Source organism: Diadema antillarum, unplaced genomic scaffold, assembly GCF_040938485.1.
Source record: "Diadema antillarum isolate AM-2024a unplaced genomic scaffold, OU_Dant_1.0 scf00000098, whole genome shotgun sequence".
Lineage (NCBI taxonomy): Eukaryota > Metazoa > Echinodermata > Echinoidea > Diadematoida > Diadematidae > Diadema > Diadema antillarum.
In genome coordinates, this window is record NW_027270987.1 from 2,905,646 (window position 1) to 2,927,673 (window position 22,028).

A 22,028-nucleotide genomic window follows, 5' to 3' on the forward strand; every position below is an offset into this window, starting at 1 on the left:
TGCCTGTCGTTGGGAATCTTGGGATATTCTCAGAACTTTGTGACAGAAATCATTGACTGTTTGCATGTGTCCTTGACATCATGATCGACAATTTCATCAGAAACAAGGAAATTTGATCTAGTCATAGATACAGACAGCACTGTATAATTCATATTTATTTATGTAGACTGGAGAATAAGCTTACACATATGATAACACACGACTTGACATGCTTTCATGTACACAATTTTCATGTCTTGTTCTGAAAATTTGTATCTTTTGTTTGATATCAAACTTGGGCAACTTTCACCTGTGTACACAGTTGACTGTAATTTGACTTTCATTTAAACTTATTCCATTTGCTATCTGCCCCAAGTGGAAATCAAGACACTGTTTGGCAGATTGAGGATACTCATTTTCAACTTCTGCAGGTTTTTTTATCAGCAAGGTTGACTGTACATTTTCATTCTGTAATAGTACTGGTGTAGTACTGGTGTAGTTCTGGTTTAGTACTGGTAAAAAGGAGGTAAACTGCGTAGCGTATGTTTAAAGTCAATAAAACACGAAGTCCAAACCACACCAAATTTGATTTCTACTCACTAAATGTATAACACAGTGGACTCCTGTGGATTACAGTATGTCTGCATCATACTGCCATGAAGGGAGTGAAACAGTCCATCCACTGCACTCTTATGGTCTCCTTAAGATTTTGGCTTCTTTGCCCATTGCAGAGCAGAGACCCATTCATGTTAGCCACCTACAGCTGGTAAACATTTCCAGCTCTCTCCATAGTTTGGCTCAGTGCCACATACTGATCATTCAAAAATTTTGTCCTGTATTTTTGGTTGAACCTGTTTTACAATAATCAAAGGAATGGCAGTGGAGACAGATGTAGTTGGCTCAATTACATATTGACAGATTCGGGTTCGTTGAGGGCAGCAGACATTTCATGGCACTGGGTGCAGCCATAGTGGGTGTCTGAGCCGACCCCCCCTGCTCTCCCCCACCCCGGGCAACATGTTTATCACGCACTTGTAACAAAGGTTCGCGCACTAAGCAAGCATTCGCGCACTCAGTACGAGACGCCCATTGGCTCAAGCAGTTTTTCATTCTGCGCGCGTGCTAATGTAGGGAGAGGGGTGGGGAATGGGAAGGGGGGGGGGGTCAGCTGAGACACCCACTATGTCTGCGCCCATGCCAAAAATACACATAGCGCGTCACAGAATCGGTCAATACTGATCATTTAAAGATTTGTCCTATATTTTATGCTGAACCTGTTTAGTCAAAGGAAAAGCAGTGGAGATCTTTGTGGCTGGGGGAGGGGTCACAGCACTACTATTTTTCCCAGACTGTGGAGGAAAGATTGTTCCGTATTTTCTTCACATCTTGCAACGTTCTCTTTACGGCTGAATTTTCAACGTTTATCTTTGCAATGATGTCACTCCATGCATTCTCTCTGCAGCTTGAGAACACTTTAGATGGAGACGGAACTTCTCGATCAGAATTATTTTTTCCCTCTCAGAGAAATTTACTTTCCTTCCACATTATTATAGAGGTTAGGGACGTATGTGACTGGTTGTTACTTCTTTTAGCTGTTGCACTGAAGATTGTCATAAAAGTTTTCCTCCTGAATTTATACGATGAACCACAACTACACCAAGTATTCTGACAAATTTCGTGGGAAAAAAACCCAACACAGAACATTTGTGATCTTCCTGATTCAAGGAAAATATGTAAAATTTCTTGTAACAGAATATGAGTAAGTACAATAAATACATAAAACATGGTTTCTTCATCGTCTTTGGTAATTTTCCAGTTTATCATGTTATGAAATTTACTACAGGAGCTCATTCTAGTAGTAATTCTAGTCATTACTGTAGCATTCACAAATTCTTGTCTTCTGAGTGGTTCAGAGCACTGAAAATGACAAAACATAAAGCGATCCATCAGATCAAAAAGATGTTGACAATAATGTAGATAGATCTAGACCTACATGTACTTACTATTTCTAGTGTAGATCTAGGCCTATTTCTACCTGTCTAACCGGTGTTGAATCCTTTTGAATCATACGTTGGCACTCAATGCTAATTGCTACTAATGCTAGTTCTTATATAACGTTAGACTTGCTGTTACAGAATTTAGACCAGTCTACCCAAATTTATGATATACATTGTACAACACTCGCATTTTTAACAGCGAAGGATAGTCCATATTCATGTGTAGACAGCTAGAAAATGCTAGAAAGACAATAGAAAACAATGAAGCATGAAGTGCATAGCAAGTCCGCAGATGGCACGCATGTTTACCAGTTTACGGAGCAGTGTCGGTTAGCAGCTGAGCACGCAGTTGTCTCTTCATGATACGCATACGTGCTGCCTTCCAGCTGCTTTTCCCAAGTATGATTGACCTGTGAATCTTGTCGAAAAGAGTGAGGCAAGGATGCCCTAAAGAATAAATTACAGAGTACCGGCAGCCTATTAATCTTAAATTCATCAGGAGGGATATAAAACAAATATACTAGGTCATTGTTCTAGGCACCAGTTGAAACCATGTGCCTTTGGTGACTTCAGTTAGCACTATTTTCTTTGGGCTGTTCCCCTCAGAAAATAGTGCTATCAAAGTCGCCTCATGCACATAGTTTCAACCAGAGCCTCTCAGGCCTAGTATATTTGTATACTGTTCACTAAGCACAATTGCTTATGACTACTTCATGTCCATACTTCAGTAAAAGTGACAAATACAATGTATTTTACTCTTACTTCATATGACAGCCTTGGGTCTTTAGCCATGGAATGCATCGATGCACATCCTGCATCTATGTTGTTTCTTTGCTCAAACTGTACTCTTTCTTTTTGAGGTTTGGCATGAATCAGCTCACCCAATATGAACTCCATCTTTTGCTGGCTGGTGGTAGGCAAACCATTAAGTGACCATTGCTTTATGAATGGCATCACGAGACCTTTACTGAGCTGTCATCCAAATTCAAGTACTCAAACTTCACGAGGATCCTTCCTCTCATTCATTGCCAGAATGGTTGATGAGTTTATGCGGCATGTGTCTAGGAGGAAGGCTAATGCTACCATTGTCCACCCATTGGATTTGGCCTGTAGACGTGGCCAACTCGCTCACATATTGGAGAAAGAATATAGCAATAATACTTACCTGACTAGGAATGCTGTTATCTCCTTGCTCAGGTAGAAATAAGTGTTGCCCAAGGCCCAAAGAACGTATGGTTGTTGACTCTTTGGGTGCATAGTTCTCTCTCTCCGATGTAGAGCATGTGCGCGCCTTCGGAGACCGAAGGCAGTCCGTCGGTTGTCGAGTCAGTCCGTCGGTTGTCGAGTCAGTCCGAGTCAGTCTGAAGTCACTCCCCACTACACTCTTCCCCGTTGCATTTAAGGTTCCTGGTGGGGACGTGAATCCCCAAGGTAGGCTCCACTCCGGTAAATGCGACTAAATTGGAAAGAAATAGGGGGATAGAAAGTCATGAGGGATATCATCTATATCCCTCAGTCGGAGAGCCTATGATTACCAGACTGCATAAACCTTCAAAATATAAATGGGATAACTGACCCCTGTGATCAACTGCCCAAATAAAATAATCACATCCTCGATGGGGATATAAAAGTAACCCAAAATAAATTGCAAAAATTGATCAATGCATAATAAATGCACTCTATTTTCCCCCACCTCACTCCCCCTCCGCGATGCGAAGGGAGTACAGCCTAGCAGCATTCTGAGCTGTGGCTGTGCGCACCTCCTTCACCGTCTGGCCGCCGATCTTGGCGACCAGATCAGCCGTCTCACCTAAATAGGCAGACGTGCTCGGCTTTCCCTTTGCCGAAGGGGGTGGCACGTATGGGGCATCCGTTTCCAGCAGAAGGCGGTTCAAGGGAACTTCCTGCAGTCCCCGCTTCTGCAGTTCTCCAAAGACTTCTACCATGGCTGTAAAGCCAAAGTAGGTCTGGGGAAAGTGGCGCAACTAGTCCTTCACCACATTTGGACTGGTGGTGGTGCAGTGGTGATGGATCTGCTGCGTCTTCCCACAATGATGCTGGAGGTAGTCCCGGCACAAACTGTGGACAGTCAACCCTATAGGATCATTTCGACTCCCCCGCAAATGTACCACTGACACCTTCTGAGAGATGTGGGGCAGGGAGAGGATGTTCTGAAGGAGCTCAGTCTGATCCTTGTAGCGGATTGCAGGGACTGAATGGTCTTGTCCGACCTCGCTCACACCGACAACTGCTGGATCTTTAAGCAGTTCCCCGAGTTAACTGACAGTGGCCGGGGACACCGCCGAGATATGCTTGGGATGGATGCCTACTGCCACCCGCCAATTTGGACAATCCGGGAAAGGCGATGGACTCAAACCGTGAGGGATCACAGTAATTGATGACCCCCCGGCCACCTCCACACTCACCTGGGGTTTCTGCCCTGTGAATTGCAAGGTCATAGTCTCCGCCATATATCTCCTATGCCCACGTACTTGCCTTCATATACAATTCACATGGCACATTTCTTAGTGTCAATTCATGTAGTACTCCCTCATGACAGCGAAGAGATGTTTCCAAGGGAACTGTGTCCATCTCCAATTCCAGCATGAATGCTGGGAGGGCCGTGGGTAAACGCATGTAGCTCCACAACATACAGTAAGTCAGATCCAGAACCATGTCAGGTTGAGATGTGTTATCATTAGCATCCTGGATGAAATAGGCTTCTACTTTTTGGTCTAGGGTGACTTGAGACTCTCTGAAGCTGGCAGGTAGATATGTAATCCCATGTTTTCTCTTAGTATTCCTGCATAACAGCAAACAGATGCTTGCAGGGCATCTGGCTCCATCTCCAGTCCCAACATGAGCACTTAGGAGGGTCCTGAGTCGATAACTGGACAACATGTATCACTTTGTGGTCCATGATACTCTTCATCTGTTGGCTGAAAGAGCAAAAAGATTATTAAAAATATTGATAGGTTTAATAGATATTTGATGTCTGGGTATTAAATGAATTGTTGAGTGTCTGTCATTCATCAGCTGAATATAATTACAATGATAATAATAGTAATATAATAATAATGATAATAATAGTAATAATGATAATAATAATAATACTGATGATAATAATAATCATAATAATAATGATATTATTAATGATAATAATAATAATAAAAATAATGATAATAAACCATATTTGTACAGTGCAAATCTCAATATAGATTAGTGTCTCCATGCACATTGAAGGAAGGAACTACGTCTAGTGAAGTATACTACAATAACGAAGTTTAACCAAACTATAAATTAGGGCGAACATTCTAACGGTTAACAGTGTTAGGCCTAATGTTAGGCCCTAACCTTAGGACACCTAATGTTAACAGTTAGGCCTACTATAAAGTTATAACGTTACTGACTATTACTGTTATGGTTTTAGTTCTAACGTTAGACGCACATGCAGAACAAGAACTTAGATTCCGTAGATGTTTCAGAAGGTAGGGATGTTGCAATTTAGCCCTATTAACACTCAGTTTCAGCCGTACCTACAGGTTAATAAAGTCTACGTACACTATAACGTTTAATACTAATCTAGAGTGTAGTATTACGGTAGTAATGTATTAAACACTAACACTTATGGCCTAGAGTCTATAACTGAATGAAATTTTCTGAGTTCATCACAAATTTGAATTATTACTAATGGATAAGCGACGATATCCGGCGTTTGTAGCCCGACCAGACGCCGTGCGAAGCAAGTGACTGGGCTGTATACCATTTTCTTGTCGAGTGTTTATACATATAGATAAACTGTACGTTAGAGAGAGTCTAGACTAGTTACCGATCCAACAGGAGCGAAATGACATCTCTGTCATGCAGCAGCCCCTCCTTCTGCCCAATGCTTCTCAATCCTTGGAGGGTCTTGAGGGGAATTGCTAATGTTCTCATTTTATTTTTCGCCCTCCATCTCCGAACTCTTTCTCTGATTTTCCTCTTCTTGTCCTCCCGCGGCTCCATTGCTGTGTTTGGTGCGTGGATCGTTTGAGGTGGTACGGTACATGGTGTATGTACATGTAAGCGTACGTACAATGATATGTAGCTACGTCTAAAACATAGCCGGCCTGCCCGCCCAGTAGTCTATTCTCTCAACTACTAGCACAGACGATCGAGCGGCGGACCAGCGCTAGCTACTAAGTAGTTATTGCGCTATAATACAGTACAGTAGCCAGTGAACAGGCACCCGCGTTCACTTGGTACTTTGGTACCCTGATTTCATCTCGCGATCGCGGAATCTTGGGCTCGCTTTTCGCCGAGGAGAAGGCAGTACATCGATGCTGTGCCAAGATCGGACAAAAGAGGGAGGCAAATAACAGCTCATTTGAACGGAGAGCCTCAAGCCGACCCCCGTGATTTTGACAAGCGTTACAGTAACGCTCTTCAACAAAATCATACATATCTTCATAATGCCGTATTTTTCATCAATTCTTTTTCATTGCTTAGTCCTTTCATAGGCATTGGCCCTTGCTTTTGCCTGTTTCACTGCATGAAATAGCACTTTTGCATTTTGGGTTCCAACACTCCTCACCAGTCTCTTTAAGCCTACTCCACAGACATATTGAAAAGATGTGTTTTCAACATATGCTTAAAATCATCTACTCATGAACCAGGTCAAGCTGAGATGTTTGATCATTAGTCTCCTGGATAAAATAGGCTTCTACTTCTTGGTGCAGGGTGACTTGAGGGGACTCTGAAGCTGGCAGGCAGATATGTAATCCCATGTTTTCTCTTAGTATTCCCACATAACAGCAAACAGATGCTTGCAGGGCATCTGGCTCCATCTCCAGTCCCAACATGAGCACTTAGGAGGGTCCTGAGTCGATAACTGGACAACATGTATCACTTTGTGGTCCATGATACTCTTCATCTGATGGCTGAAAGAGCAAAAAGATTATTAAAAATATTGATAGGTTTAATAGATATTTGATGTCTGGGTATTAAATGAATTGTTGAGTATCTGTCATTCATCAGCTGAATATGATGATAATGATAATAATAATAATAATAATGATAATAATAATAATAATAATGATAATAATAATAATAATAATAATAATAATAATAATAATAATAACAATAATAATAATGATTATAATAATGATAATAATGATAATGATAATGATAATAATAATAATACTAATACTAATAATAATAATGATAATAATAATAATAATAATAAATATAATAATAATAACAATAATAATTGTAATGATAATAATAATAATGATAGTTATAATAATAATAAGAACAATAAAAATAATGATGATAAACCATATTTGTATAATGCAAATCTCAATATAGATTACTGTCTATGTATGCACATTGAAGGAAGGAACTAAAAGAAATTTGGAAAGTAGACATGAGAGAGAGAGGAGACAAAACAAGACGAAAAGTGACAGAGCTGTGACATACACTGTACATTGTACAGTGTTAGGCCTAGTCCACAGACATATTAAAAAGATTTGTTTTCAACATACGCTTAGAATCGTCTGCTGTGTCGATTTGCTTGAGATATGCTTTGCAGAGTTCATTGATTACCTGAAAAGATCTTGATGAAATCCTTTTGATGTTTGTATCTGGGATTGTGCTTGCTAGCTCCAGTTTTCTCATGCAGTGCTGAATGAATGGAGTGGGTCTGTTTTTCAGGTCGTGGAGAATTGCATGGTAAGACAGACACAAAAAGCCAACGTGTAAGCGTGCCAATGCTTGCATATCTGCTCCGCCTCTTTGTATTATCAAGGAGTTTATTGCCTGAAGAGAACACATTCTCTGGGAGCGACAAAAGAGTAGAACTCTTGCTGCTGTCATTATCCCTCTCTTCACTGCGTTCTTGGTCTTTGCTTGTTTCTTTCCAAGTTTTTCACATTTGTTGCAAATGAGCCTATAACTTTCAGAGTTACTGGAGCCTTCCCTCTCTATTTCTCCTGAGAGTTTGGCTCTCATTTAGATTTTGATTTTCATGTTGGTTAATAATTGTTTCAACCAAAATTAAGGTCATCCTAGCTTATCTTTACCTCCAATTCAGTTTCATTTAATGCAACTTAATAACATGAAAGGATGCCCAGCCCCATAAACAAATCACTTCTGTAACATATGGGATGGAGGTGTATTTTTTATTTTTTTATTTTGCAAACATCACCTTCATTTTATAATTACTTCAATAGTAGAAAGTTACATGTATGATAAACTTGGTACCACTATTGAAATGATCTACGACTGGAAATTAAAAAGCACTGGTAATTAGGAAAGATGCCAAGGACTTCAATGGCAAAATAAAATGGGGATAGGGCATAAGAAGTCATTCCCTATCAAGACTTGCACATTGTAGAACTAGAGCTGCAATTGAATTACACTTATTTGACTCAATCAATATCAAGTGTTTGTTGAATTTTTATTTACAATTTCTAGACCTCTAGACTCTACAAGTAACATGAAATTGGTAATTACAACTACAGTAAACCTAGTCTAAGTATAACATAACTTAATTACGATTAATTCCTATCACTTCACTTAACTCCATCAGGTTAACAAAAAGTCTTTAATCAATAGTGATAGCATATTATATCCAAATGTAACAATTCATAAATCTTCCCATCCATGTATGGTGCTTGAGTAGGACTGATGAATACTATCGCATATCTCGTCATCTTCCTAGCACCCTCAAGTAATGAGTTACATCTAGAGTTTGTGGTCTTCTTGTGTCCCACAAAGTGGAGATTTCATTAGATGGATTATAATTCTGTACAATTTCTGGCACAAGATGGGTCTCATCCAAAATGTTGAATAGCAATACAAATGTGCTGAGTTTGCTTGATTGTGATAAAATCAGCTTTTAATGACACATTAAAAAAATTGTATAAGAAATCTTCAAGGAAAAACTGAAATGTTTCGGGGGGAGGGGGGTAGTGGCACTATGGCAGAGTGGCTGAGACTCTTGACTTTCAGTCAAACAGGGGATCAAGGCAACAAAGTTGATGAGGACGATTGAGGGGGTAGTGCTCTTTCACCAGTTCGAAGAACGTGTGAAACACTTTTTTTTGATGCTCATCTGTTTCTCCACACAATTTCTACAAGGTGGGCCTCAAATTTGGCCATGCTGGTGCCATTTATCCTCTTGAAGTGATTCTTGGCATGCTTCCATGCCCCCTCAATCCTGTTGGTGTGCACCTTGATAACCTGGCTAGTTTGTACATTCCTGTACTGCCTCTGAAAGGCGTACCTGTACCTGTACTGTGTACGATCGTAAGATGTTCGTAGCCATGATCGTTCAGAATGGAGTATGCAGACCAACCGTCACAGGAAATCCTGCTCCCTGGCTCGACAATACAGTGTACCTCTCAATGAGAGCGGTTAACATAGCTTCATCTCGTCGATCTTCCGGATATAATCAACCTGTTGGTTGATCTTTCTATCATTCTGAAAATCCACACCATGTGGCCAGGATTGGGGTTCCCCCTGTTGAATTTGCATCTCCTGCCGAAGAAGCTTTTGTCCAGTTCGATCTCACTGCGGAACTTCTCGGTCTCTATGTAATACAGATCTTGAACAAACTGCTTGATATGTCTATGGTGCTGAACGTTTGGACCAGAGCATCATCCTTGGGAAGAGCACGAGACTGCTGTCGGTCTAAGGAATCCGCCTGTTCATGTTGATCTACAGAGTCCATCTGTTGCTGTTGTCGGCTACACCAGCAGGGATTTTTTTGACAATGTCACTCCTCTGAAGCGTTTTTGGATGCCTGTACACAGTCCAATTGTCTAGGGTGAGTGCATTCTTTGGAATGATGCGCTTCGTCACTGGAATCCTCGTTTGGTCGGCAGCAACACTGTGAAGTTGCCTGCCATATCCATTCCATAGCAGGGTGAGAATGCCATTATCGACGACTCCTTTCGTCCAGTTCGATCTCACCGCGGAACTTCTCGGTCTCTTAGTAATACAGATCTTGAACAAACTGCTTACAGAGGTCTCTCATGTAATTTGCCCAGTTCACAGATGATACAGAGTATCCAACCCCCGACATATTTTGACACCCGCTTTAGGCTTGGATTGAACAACCACAACCACATAAAGAGCAGAATGTCCCACACATCAAAGTGGGTATGTTCAAAGAAGGAATTCTTGGTCACACAGTATGTCTTGTCATGTGGTTGGTCCCCCTTCTTTCTGCACCTTCACACATGGCCTGATCTCCAGTCAGCTCTCTTTTGTAGAGTGCAGCTTTGCCTCCAAACTTCACAGATCATGGACTTTGCTTCAAAGCCATTATCCCTCAGCCACTCCCAAATCTGCTCATCTTCCAATGAGTGAATTAATCCAAAGAAATTCCATGGATTCAAAACATCCAAAGAGCTGGTGGTAGTAGGATCATGCAACCACTTACTACTGAAAGCCATTTTTAAGTGTAAAAATTAGCTCAACTAATTTTGAAAATAAATGCATATAAAGTTCAACACTATTTGTGTCTGATTATGATATAAACCAATATCAAGCTTTATATTTGTGTCTTGGAAGATGCAACCAGTTAATACTGAAAGCCATATTTAAGGTATTGTAAAAATTAGCTCAGCTTATTTTAAAAATATAAATAAATGTAAAGTGTAATACGGTTTCACAGGATGCTGTCTCGAAAAGCTGTCTCAAGTTGTCGTCATGCTCTTTCTCAGTGCGGCCTATGACAACAATGTCGTCTGCGATGCAGACACATCCTGGGACCTTTTCGATGATATCATCCATACGCTGCTGGAAAACGTCCTGGCTTACAGACAAACCGAATGGAAGTCTCTGATAGCAGTACCTGCCGAAAGGCGTTCTGAACATAGTGAGTTCCTGGGAGGATTCATCGAGATGTACAGACCAGTAGCCTGACTTGGCATCCAGTTTTGTGAAGAACTTGGCCTGTGAAATGCCGGATTGATCTCCTCCACTGTTTGGATTTTGTGAGGACAGCGTTTCAGGCTTTCATTCAAGCGTTTAGGATCCAAACAAACTCTAACAGATCCGTCCTTCTTCATGGAGGTTGTAATAGAGCTGCACCAATCAGTGTGATGTGTGACCTTCCTGATAACACCATCTACTTCCATTCTGTCAAGCTCTGCCTTAAGCTTGTCCTTGATACGAATGCTGCACTTTCGCAGTGCATTGATGTAGGGATGTGCATCCTCCAGATGAAGAGAAGCAGGCTGTTTGAAACTGCCAATCTTGTCGACCTGATTGGGCCACAGTCTTTTCAAGTCCTCGAGTGAGTTCAGACTCTCATTCTGGAACCTCTGCATAGAGGGGGGCTCGTCTTGCTTGGCGGTGTGGATGGTGACCACATTCAACTGTCTGCAAGTTGAAGTCCAAGAATAGCTGGTCCCGCTATGTCCACAACGTAGAATGACTGAGAGCTCCATTCAGACTCTTTGTAGCGGCATTCAATGTCAATTGTCTCCAAACACAGAATGTCTGTTCCATTGTATGCTGTTAGGCGTACATGACATTGCTGAAGGATATCTTTATACTGACCCTGTGGATACATCGCCTTGACAATGCGCATTGGAAGAGTGTTTCCTCCTGCTCCTGTGTCTATCTTAGCCTTCAGCATGTGCTGACCATTCTTGGATGGGCATACAATGTCCAAGGTCGTAAATACCTCATTGTTCATGTAATCAGGTCCATCCACGCTTGATATGTCTGTGGTGCTGAACGTTTGGACCAGAGCACCATCCTTGGGAAGAGCACGAGACTGCTGTCGATCTAAGGAATCCGCCTGTTCATGTTGATCTACAGAGTCCATCTGTTCCTGTTGTCGGCCACACCAGCAGGGATTTTTTCGACAATGTCGCCCCTCTGAAGCGTTTTTGGATGCCTGTAGACGATCCAATTGTTGAGGGTGAGTGCATTCTTTGGAATGATGCGCTTCGTCACTGGAACCCTCGTTTGGTCGGCAGCGACACTGTGAAGTTGCCTGCCGTATATATCCCATCGCAGGGTGAGAATGCCATCATCGACGACTCCTCCAACCTGTGTGGCTAATAATCACACACTGGTACTCGGATCAATTGCATGCACCTTCCTCATGGCCTCTAGTGTAGAACAAACATTCGAATCTAAAACATTCGAAATCAGAAACGTTCGAATTTAAACAAGACCTGGGCCTGGGATGAGGCCGCGCGGTCGGCAGCAAAGGCGAGGTAATGTATACTACAACTAAACATACACCTGAGCAAGATTAATTAAATAAAATCAGGATACTTATCTGCTTTCAGCATTTAATTTTATTTGTCAAATCATACTTAGTTAGGAACAAAAACAGTGGAAGCCAAAGGAATGTCATACAGTATCTGGCTATGCTACAAACTCATAGCGACTAGCAGTCGACAGGAACAAATCAGCGCACATGAGCCCAGTGCAGTCACTATGCTGGGCTGCAGGCGCTGCAGCAAGACCTTAGTGGCTTTAGGCGCCAGTGTTCGTACATGTATCAGCATCGGGAAAACGGCGGGGCTGAGCTGGCGGCAGCCCGATCAATGCATAATTCCCCATAATAATTAGTCCACAATAAGAATGTTTTGTTGTTGTTGATTTTTTTTTTTAAAACATAGAGTCTATTTACCATAAATCAACATCTTTTATACAACTAAACTAGATCCAGTACAGTACTAGTAGTACTAGTACATAGTACTAGATCATTACACTAGAATTTACTTGTAACAAAAAATTAACACTTTGCTCTCAAATTAGTTGATCAGAGCTCATCTCTTTAGTTGACATAAATGATGATTAAAAATATTACAATTGCCGGAAAAAAAAAAGAATTTCCACATCATAGGTAGATCTAAGACCTAACGTTGTCTTACAGGTTGCGCAACATGGTTAGACATAGCGTAGCCCGACCAGACAGTACTGTGACAGCGACTGGGCTGTGTGTAGCCAGGTTTATTAATAGACGGTATTCTGCTGTAATATTTTTGAGACAACCAATAGATTACCTGATTTAAAAAAAAAAAAAAAAATCTGTTCATTGTAAGCTTGAGTGCACATAAATTTCAGATTTAGGCTTCATGATCAGACATCATCGTTCATCAGCGCACGTACATGAGCCCAGAGCAGTCACTATGTATGCTGGGCTGCAGGCGCTATGCAGCGTAGGGGCTTTTAGGCGCCGTTGTTCGTACATATACACATTATGCACGTACACATCAGCATCGGGAAACCGTCGGGGTTGAGCTAGCTGGGTGGGAGCCCGATCAACACGTAATTCCCCATAATAATTAGTCCACAATAAGAATGTTTTGTTGTTTTTTTTTATATAGAGTCTACCCCATTACCATAAATCAACATCATGCCTATGAAAATATGATTGCTGAGCGAAACAAATCTCAATTCTGCTCATTCAGTTCGAGTACCGTTATAGATTCTATCAATAGAACGGCAATGCATGCATGGCTACTCTCGCGCCGCCGGCCAAAGTAGAACCGAGCTAGCGGTTGGCAGTGACTGTGCACGGCTATGACAAGCGCGCACACCCATGCCGATTAGGGCGACGGGACCCGCTCTAAAGCACGTCGAAGCCGCAAAAGTACGGGTAAGGTGCAAATTGGTAACTATATATGGTAGAAGGTTTCAGTAATTTTGCGACAAAAAAAAATCAGTAATTTGTCTACAATTACTGAAAATCAACCGTTTGACTTACCAATCTCTGTTGCCCAGCCTCCTCTCAATGTCTTCTTCATTCTCTTCGCCTCCGACTGCACCTTCATCTTCGAGCTCTGGCTCAAACCTGTATGGTTTGATTTCTGCACGTTGATCGGTAGGCAGAATAGCTGGAATTTGGTCTGAAAATTCACTGTCATGTTCAGAATCTGAACTGGAAGAGTTACTGGAAGAGTTATCGCTCATGGTAGCGTTAGTAATTCCGAGGAAAATACACGTAGCTAGCTCTAATACAGACTGTTACTGTAGAGGACCAGTGTTAGTGTTATCCGCGCTAGCATAATCTACGTGTTTATGGAGCCGTGTATACGTAGCGCGTGTCTGCTCGAAGGTCGCATCGTTCTTGAGATGACGTATGAGGAAATACGCGCGCCTTGCGCGTATTTTTGACATTTTTTCAGGGGGCGTTCCCAGAGCTGTATCTTCTCTCAAAATAACACTTTTATTCATCAAAATCATCAAAAAGTAGTCGTAGATGTGAAATCAGCACAAAACATTACATAAAATTGGTCTAAACCTGAAAATTAGCTTGATTTGGGCTTCACGGCCCCTTTAAACTTGCTTGGCACATCAGCGCAATTAAGGAGAGAATACAGGTTGATCTTTGATCATGTTAACAGTAGCTTTATTCTTGTTGATCAACAGTAGTGCCAGTCACAGATATAATGCAGTAGACACAAGGTGGCGCTATTGCGCTATAACCATCAGTAGCACTAGTATATATGCCTACATAACAATACACTGGCGCAGGCTAAAAGTGATTACCTACCATGTGTGAAAATTTCTCATGGCAAGTTCAAATGGCCACTTTACAATAAAAAAATTAATACAAAAATTGAATCACTTACTTAACACAAAATACTCATAAGACTAAAAAAAAAAAAGAAATTTAGAATATTCATCAATTTTATAGTAAAAATCTAGAGGCAGTGTAGTATGACAATTGACAGGCTTATCTTCAGTCACACATCAACATTCAGGAGTGACCACTAGTTCATTATACAAAATTGAGTGACAGTTATGTAATGCAGAATGCTATTTGACAACTGTAAAGCAAGATGTATTCACGGCATAAAATTTTCAGGAGTTGGAGTCGACAGCCTCTTTTGTAGCACAAAATTTTCACAAACTGCCAGTGGCATCCCATGCATAGACAGTAGTGGAGACAAGAACCTGTGCATGCATTGTAATTACACGAATCTTGGTTCTCGCAAAATTGGCGAAATCAAAATACATGTGAACATTTGAAGAGTTTGTTTGCAAAAACCGATAAGTCCATTTTTGAAGATTTTGAAGTACGGTCTCTGTCATAAAGTACAAAATAATACCATTTAAATGATATATTGTTCACTACATCTAAAGGTACATTTTTGAAGTTATGGTCAAAAGAAGCAAAAATTTTCTTATTATTCTCTTTATTTTTCTTGACCTTTAATCGCAAATACATTGTATCTCCATTTGACAAATATGGACTTATCGGTTTTTGCAAACAAACTCTTCATTTCTAGTTTTACAGTATTACACTACATGCATATGATACTTCAGGAAGCACTGGTGTAAAGAAAGCAGTGAAGATAGAGCCTGTGTGCTTCAATGTGCTATAGAAGACTCAGAACCCAGTTTGAAATCAGTTGGTGTAATGATACAGAACAATTAATTGACAATCATAGTGTGGCAAGAAGGATAATGTAAAATTACATGTACAATATGCTTCACTGGATGTTGCATTTCACTTGGTTTCTCATGGAGCATTGAACATTTCACTGTAGCAAAGAAAATTGAGACAGGTTTAGATTGGCCTGTGCTTTTCAGATTTCTGTTGCATACATTGTATGATTTTAACTACATGCAGTGTACTTGCTATACAAGTATAGTGTATGTGTGCCCTACAAGAGGTAAGGACTTATTAAGAGCAGTGAAAGACTGTGTACTGATCTGCTGAGATGAATAATGGAGACTCTAGTCTTTAATACAGAAAAGGTGTCATTTTTTGTTTTCCAACCGATTGTCCAAAAACTACACTGATCTCTTAGCCTACCTTACATTATTTTTGGTCTTCAACTTATCATAAAAATTGTTCATTTCAGACATCTTGACAATAAAGTTGTGTTGTTTCTACCGTGTATGTTTCTGAATTATGCTGAATGTACAGTATGGTGTACATGTATGTACATGTGTATGATGTGAATAAGAACTAAGAAAGTCATATGTACATTGTATGTAGCCTTCTTCAAACCTGAAATCAATCAAATAAAAAAATGTCAAAGAAATTTCCTGTCTTGTTGATTGATTCCTTCAAGTATTTCTGTCTACAGCGGAGTGTTGTGTAAGGTCAAGCAATATAGATAACAAAGTACATGTACTTCTTCATGACTTCAGCTTTTCACATTGTATATGTAATCCAGTTTGTCATCCAGGGATGCTATCCTTGTGAAAAGCATTGCAGTATTCTCACAGCTAAAATGGTGCATATTCATTTGTTGTTTTTTGTATAACCTTTCCTGCAATAGACATGTGCAATTCAGTGCACTCCCATGATAATGATCACGGATGTAACAAAATTCTGGTTACAATAAAATAAGAATCCTGGTCGCAAAATTATCAGCTCTATGTGTTTTTATTGTTTATTTATTCGGTTAAAACGAAATTTAGATACACGTATAGAAGAAAGAAAACTGCCTGTCCCAAGGACTTCATTATAACGGGAGTCCACTGTATACAATTTGAAAGAGACCCTGCCCCTCCCCCCCCCCCCCCCCCCCCGAAGGAAAAAAAATCCATGAAGCACACTGTATTTTGGGAAAAAACAAACAAAAATTTAAAAAAGTACAAAATACTGTAAAACAGCAATAACTGGCATCTCTGGTCATCCACATGGAGTTCTTGGAGATAAGGCGATGTGATTTTAATACACACAAACATAAAATGGATTTGGCAGTTCCTGCAGGATCTTAATAGGAGTTGTACAATACATTCTAAATCACATACTCATGGTGGTTTTTTTTCTTTCTTTTCCTGTTCTCAATAAAATCCTTGGTCAGGTGAAGATATTGCTGTGTGAATACATTGTACATGTATTTCCACTTCATGATTGGCAGTTTTAACAGAGGCTGAATATATCTACAGGGCAGGCTTGCGAGATAAGACTGAACTACAAAGTCTGAATTGAGATTACAAAAATTCAAAGACAAATGGCAATAAGTAAATGTAAGTCCTGCATGAGCTATTCAGTAGTATTCAGTATCCGTGCTGTAGGCCCACCTACCACATGTGTACTAGAGAACACTCAAGCAATGTGACATTGATGATTTTGCAGCGATGTGCAGAACATGAAATCTTTGCACAAAGTACAAATGTGTAAATACAATATGCAATTCACAAGTCAAAATTAGGATGCTTTGACAACATTGTTGATTTGGATAAAGCAAACTTGGTGTTATCCCTTTCAGTAGTAAGCACATTTTTCTCACACAAGTTTTATGCACTTGAAATTTGGGATCAAATATGTGCCTTTCACATAATTATGTCAGTTTTCTAGCAGCTTTTTAAGTAGGAACAGTCCCCCTTTCAACCTGATGACTACACAAACTACACTTCAGATAATCTTATCTATTGGATACAGCCATACATACCACATCAACACACAGACACAGACAGACTCACACACATGCACACACTTTCATGACAAGTCCGTGCCTATATAAAGAAGAAAGACAATACACATACCAATGTATCTGAATCAATTTGCACAACCCTGCATCATCCTGGAAGCGCTGCACATATGAGGCAAATAACTAGTTGTGTTATTGAAATCACTAATCATGGCACTCAAATTTTCCTGTATCTGTTTACAGTATCCTTTAGAACAAGCATATCAATGTGCACCTCGTAAAGGCACAAAATTAAATTGCACAAAGTGGATTTTTAACAACCCTCTACTTAAATTTAATACACTTTGTACTAGTACATGGATGTTCCTTTCCACACTTGCATATTTGAACACTACAATGTCCTGGAGTATTTTTGTTTTTGTTTTCCTTTGCACAAACATCTGCTTAATCACCACACCTACATGTACATACTGTAAATATGCATCACCATTTTCTGGGGAAACTATAAGTGACAAGTTTTCTCCTACAATGTGTACATTGTACTTGTACATCTCTGAAAAAAGACATAGAGCTTTGAGTTCCATGCCTGGAACTCGGTGTGCACAGTAAGCTCTAAGTACAGTGCACTCCCACTATAAGAACACGGTTATAATGAAATCGCTAAAACAAAATCAAAATTCAGGTCCCTAAACTCTCATCTATATATGCTTATACAGGGGAAACTCGGTATAACGAACACTGCTATAACGAGATATCGGTTATAACGAGGAAATTTTCTCGGTCCCAAATTTCCTTCCACACAAGTCTATGTAAAATGCTACTCTTATAGCGAGATCGGCTATAACGAAATAACTGCTATAACGAGATAAATTTTGTGACTTCCAAACAAAGAAAAACATAGTAAATCAAACCTGCTATAGCGAGGTAAAGCAAAATGCCTTCGGTAAAGCTTTACTTCGCCTGTGCTATCATCTTCCGAGATTGTAAAGCTTGATGCGCCAAAAACTGTCTTGTACACACATAATCATTTTCTTCAGTGCTCTCCAGCTAGCTCTGCATGTTGTACGTGTGAAGTGTGTGTGTGCACGCACACTGATACATGCAGAAAATGTGGTGGGACGGCCATATGTATACATGACATCATCATGACGTTTAGTAGGTGTGAGGCAATCTGATGCTGTGATTGGCCTTCTACTTAGGGAATTCCCCGTCTTCACACACACGCAGTCATAATGTACATACAGAATGTGTCACATACACACACAGCATTGTGTAGACCATATTCAAGCTTTCCACACAACACACACCCATACGATAATCACATACCAATCCACAGACGATCTTGATACAATCGCAAGCTATATAAATTTACAAATTCAAACATCTACAATTAATAAGAAACACATTCTTGATATTGGATTTCCTTGGCGAAAAACATCTTCTTACCAATAAAGGTGAGTAATTCCCTCACACACAATATCAAGTTATCAGTATTGATTGAAATATAATGGGTAGTCCCACATGTGCAAATTAATGTCTTTATTTTATGCCTACTGATATAACGAGATATCGGCTATAACGAGGAAAATGACTCGGTCCCGACCATCTCGTTATATCGAGTTTCCACTGTACACTATTGTTCGGATATACAGTGTAATGACAGTTCGATTACGATGACAGAAAATTACCTCCTGAGGACTTCGTTATAATGGGAGTACACTGTACATGAAAAATGGAATGGAAATGTCTTTTGCTTTTCCATTCACAACAGGCCTGTTGCAAAGAGTAGCATTCTCATTTAAATGTACCTTCAGCAAATCATTCTTGGTATATAAATATAACAAATGGCTCTTCATCTCCTAAACATTTGTATCTCTCCATTCAATTCATGGTTATTGTGTAACCAGGAAAAATAAGGATGTTTTCATCTTCAGAGTTCTGGAAGACCTCTTACACAACCGAGATAAAAACAATCAAACAAAACAAAACAACCCCCCCCCCCAAAAAAAAAACAAAAACCAAAAACAACAACAACCAACAAACAAGGATTTTGCAAAGAATATTCTCTCTATTAAAAAAACAAACATATTAAACTGAGAGAGAAAAAAATGACACCGTATCATCACAACACCTTGGCTCTTTAGATAAAGATATTTGTCTTTCAAAGAGTGCTAAAGGAGAAACATTTAGTGTCTTTCCACATTGAAACCCTAGGGCCCATTTCACATGGAGATTTGCAATCATTACTAGATGCAATACACCTGTATCTGAAGAGTTTGTTCACAAAAACCAATAAGTTCATTTTTGAAGATTTTGAAGCACGGTTTCTGTCATAAAGTACAAAATAATACCTTTTAAATGATATATTGGTCACTACATATAAAGGTACATTTTTGAAGTTATGGTTAAAAGAAGCAAAAATTTTCTTATTATTGGCAAATATGGACTTATCGGTTTTTGCGAACAAACTCTTCATATGGTTATCATAGTAACACTCGAAAGCTCATTGGTGGTCAACCAGTTCCTACGATGAACACTACAATTATTATAATGTTTCAATAGTTGAAATCTGCAGACAGAAACAGGCCTCAACTGATGCTTAAAGGGATTATAAAGTATTGGGCTTTTAACTTTTTGTGAGATATAAAGAAACCACTTATGAAATAGTATAGAACATACTATTCTAAATGGACTTCAAAGTTTATTTGATGGAAATCGGTATTGGAATGGCTGAAACATCCAAAAACAGTGTAAAACAAGGAAAAGTAGAAATTACGCGGTGCGTAAAATATGTCCCGCCGGAAGTAGCATTTAGTAGCAAAATGTACAATATCGGTAAAAAATCAAGGTCAAAGGTCAAAGAAGTCAAGGGTCAAAATTCTGTGTAGAAGTTTTGAAGCCCTCACCTAGTGCCATCACAAAAAGCAAACGGAATTGAAATAGGGTTAGAAATGGCGGAGTAGCATTTTGTAGCCAATGTACAATGTAGGACAAAAATCAAGGTCAAAGGTCAAAGAAGTCAAGGTCAAAATTCTGTGTAGAAGTTTTGAAGCCCTCACCTAGTGCCATCACATAAAGCAAACGGAATCGAAATCGGGTTAGAAATGGCGAAGGAGTAGCATTTTGTAGCAAAATGTACAATATAGGTCAAAAATCAAGGTCAAAGGTCAAAGAAGTCAAGGGTCAAAATTCTGTGTAGAAGTTTTGAAGCCCTCACCTACAGACTGTAGGGCCATCACATAAAGCAAACGGAAATGAAATTGGGTTAGAAATGGCAAAGGAGTAGCATTTTGTAGCAAAATGTACAATGCAGGTCAAAAATCAAGGTCAAAGGTCAAAGAAGTCAAAGGTCAAAATTCTGTGTAGAAGTTTTGAAGCCCTCACCTAGTGCCATCACATAAAGCAAACGGAATCGAAATCGGGTTAGAAATGGCGAAGGAGTAGCATTTTGTAGCAAAATGTACAATATAGGTCAAAAATCAAGGTCAAAGGTCAAAGAAGTCAAAGGTCAAAATTCTGTGTAGAAGTTTTGAAGCCCTCACCTAGTGCCATCACATAAAGCAAACGGAATCGAAATCGGGTTAGAAATGGCGAAGGAGTAGCATTTTGTAGCCACTGTACAATATAGGTCAAAAATCAAGGTCAAAGGTCAAAGAAGTCAAAGGTCAAAATTCTGTGTAGAAGTTTTGAAGCCCTCACCTAGTGCCATCACATAAAGCAAACGGAATCGAAATCGGGTTAGAAATGGCGAAGGAGTAGCATTTTGTAGCAAAATGTACAATATAGGTCAAAAATCAAGGTCAAAGGTCAAAGAAGTCAAAGGTCAAAATTCTGTGTAGAAGTTTTGAAGCCCTCACCTAGTGCCATCACATAAAGCAAACGGAATCGAAATCGGGTTAGAAATGGCGAAGGAGTAGCATTTTGTAGCCAATGTACAATATAGGTCAAAAATCAAGGTCAAAGGTCCAAGAAGTCAAAGGTCAAAATTCTGTGTATAAGTTTTGAAGCCCTCACCCAGTGCCATCACATAAAGCAAACGGAATCGAAATCGGGTTAGAAATGGCGAAGGAGTAGCATTTTGAAGCAAAATGTACAATATAGGTCAAAGGTCAAGGTCAAAGGTCACAACTGAAATTCTGTGTAGAAGTTTCAAAGCTCCCATGTAGTGCTATCAAATAAAGCAAACAGAATCAAAATTGGCTCAAAAATGACAGAGAAGTAGCAAATTGAACATTTTGATCACACACGGACGCACAGACAGACAGACGGACGGACAGACAGACGGACGGACGGACACACGGACACACACACGTACGGAGCCCGTTTCATAGTCCCCTGCTCGAACTCGTTCGGCGGGGACAATAAAGTGATCGTGATAAAAGGTGGGTCCCACCTCTTATTAGGATCGCCCTTTTTGGATATCTCAGCCATTTCAAAACCGATTTTCATCAAATAGATGTTGAATTCCTCTTGAAATTACATGCTCTTTCATATTTTACAAGAGGTTTCTCACCATCTCACTCGAAAATGACAGAAAACTGAAGTTAGGTCTCGACCAATACTATACGATCCCTTTAATACCTGACATAACAATGTATGCTTCAAATAATTATACTTGGCACTTGTATATTTTGCACACAGAGACATGTCACATTGTATTGCACAAGCAATTGGATTGCTGGTATATGGTGTGAACTTACAC

At 39.9% G+C, this 22,028-nt stretch overlaps 1 pseudogene; it reads right to left on the bottom strand.

The window, feature by feature from the left end:
* Window positions 1-8,962: 8,962 nt before the first annotated feature.
* On the bottom strand, window positions 8,963-10,414 carry LOC139718664 (uncharacterized; annotated as a pseudogene).
* Between the last annotated feature and the right edge of the window lie 11,614 nt (window positions 10,415-22,028).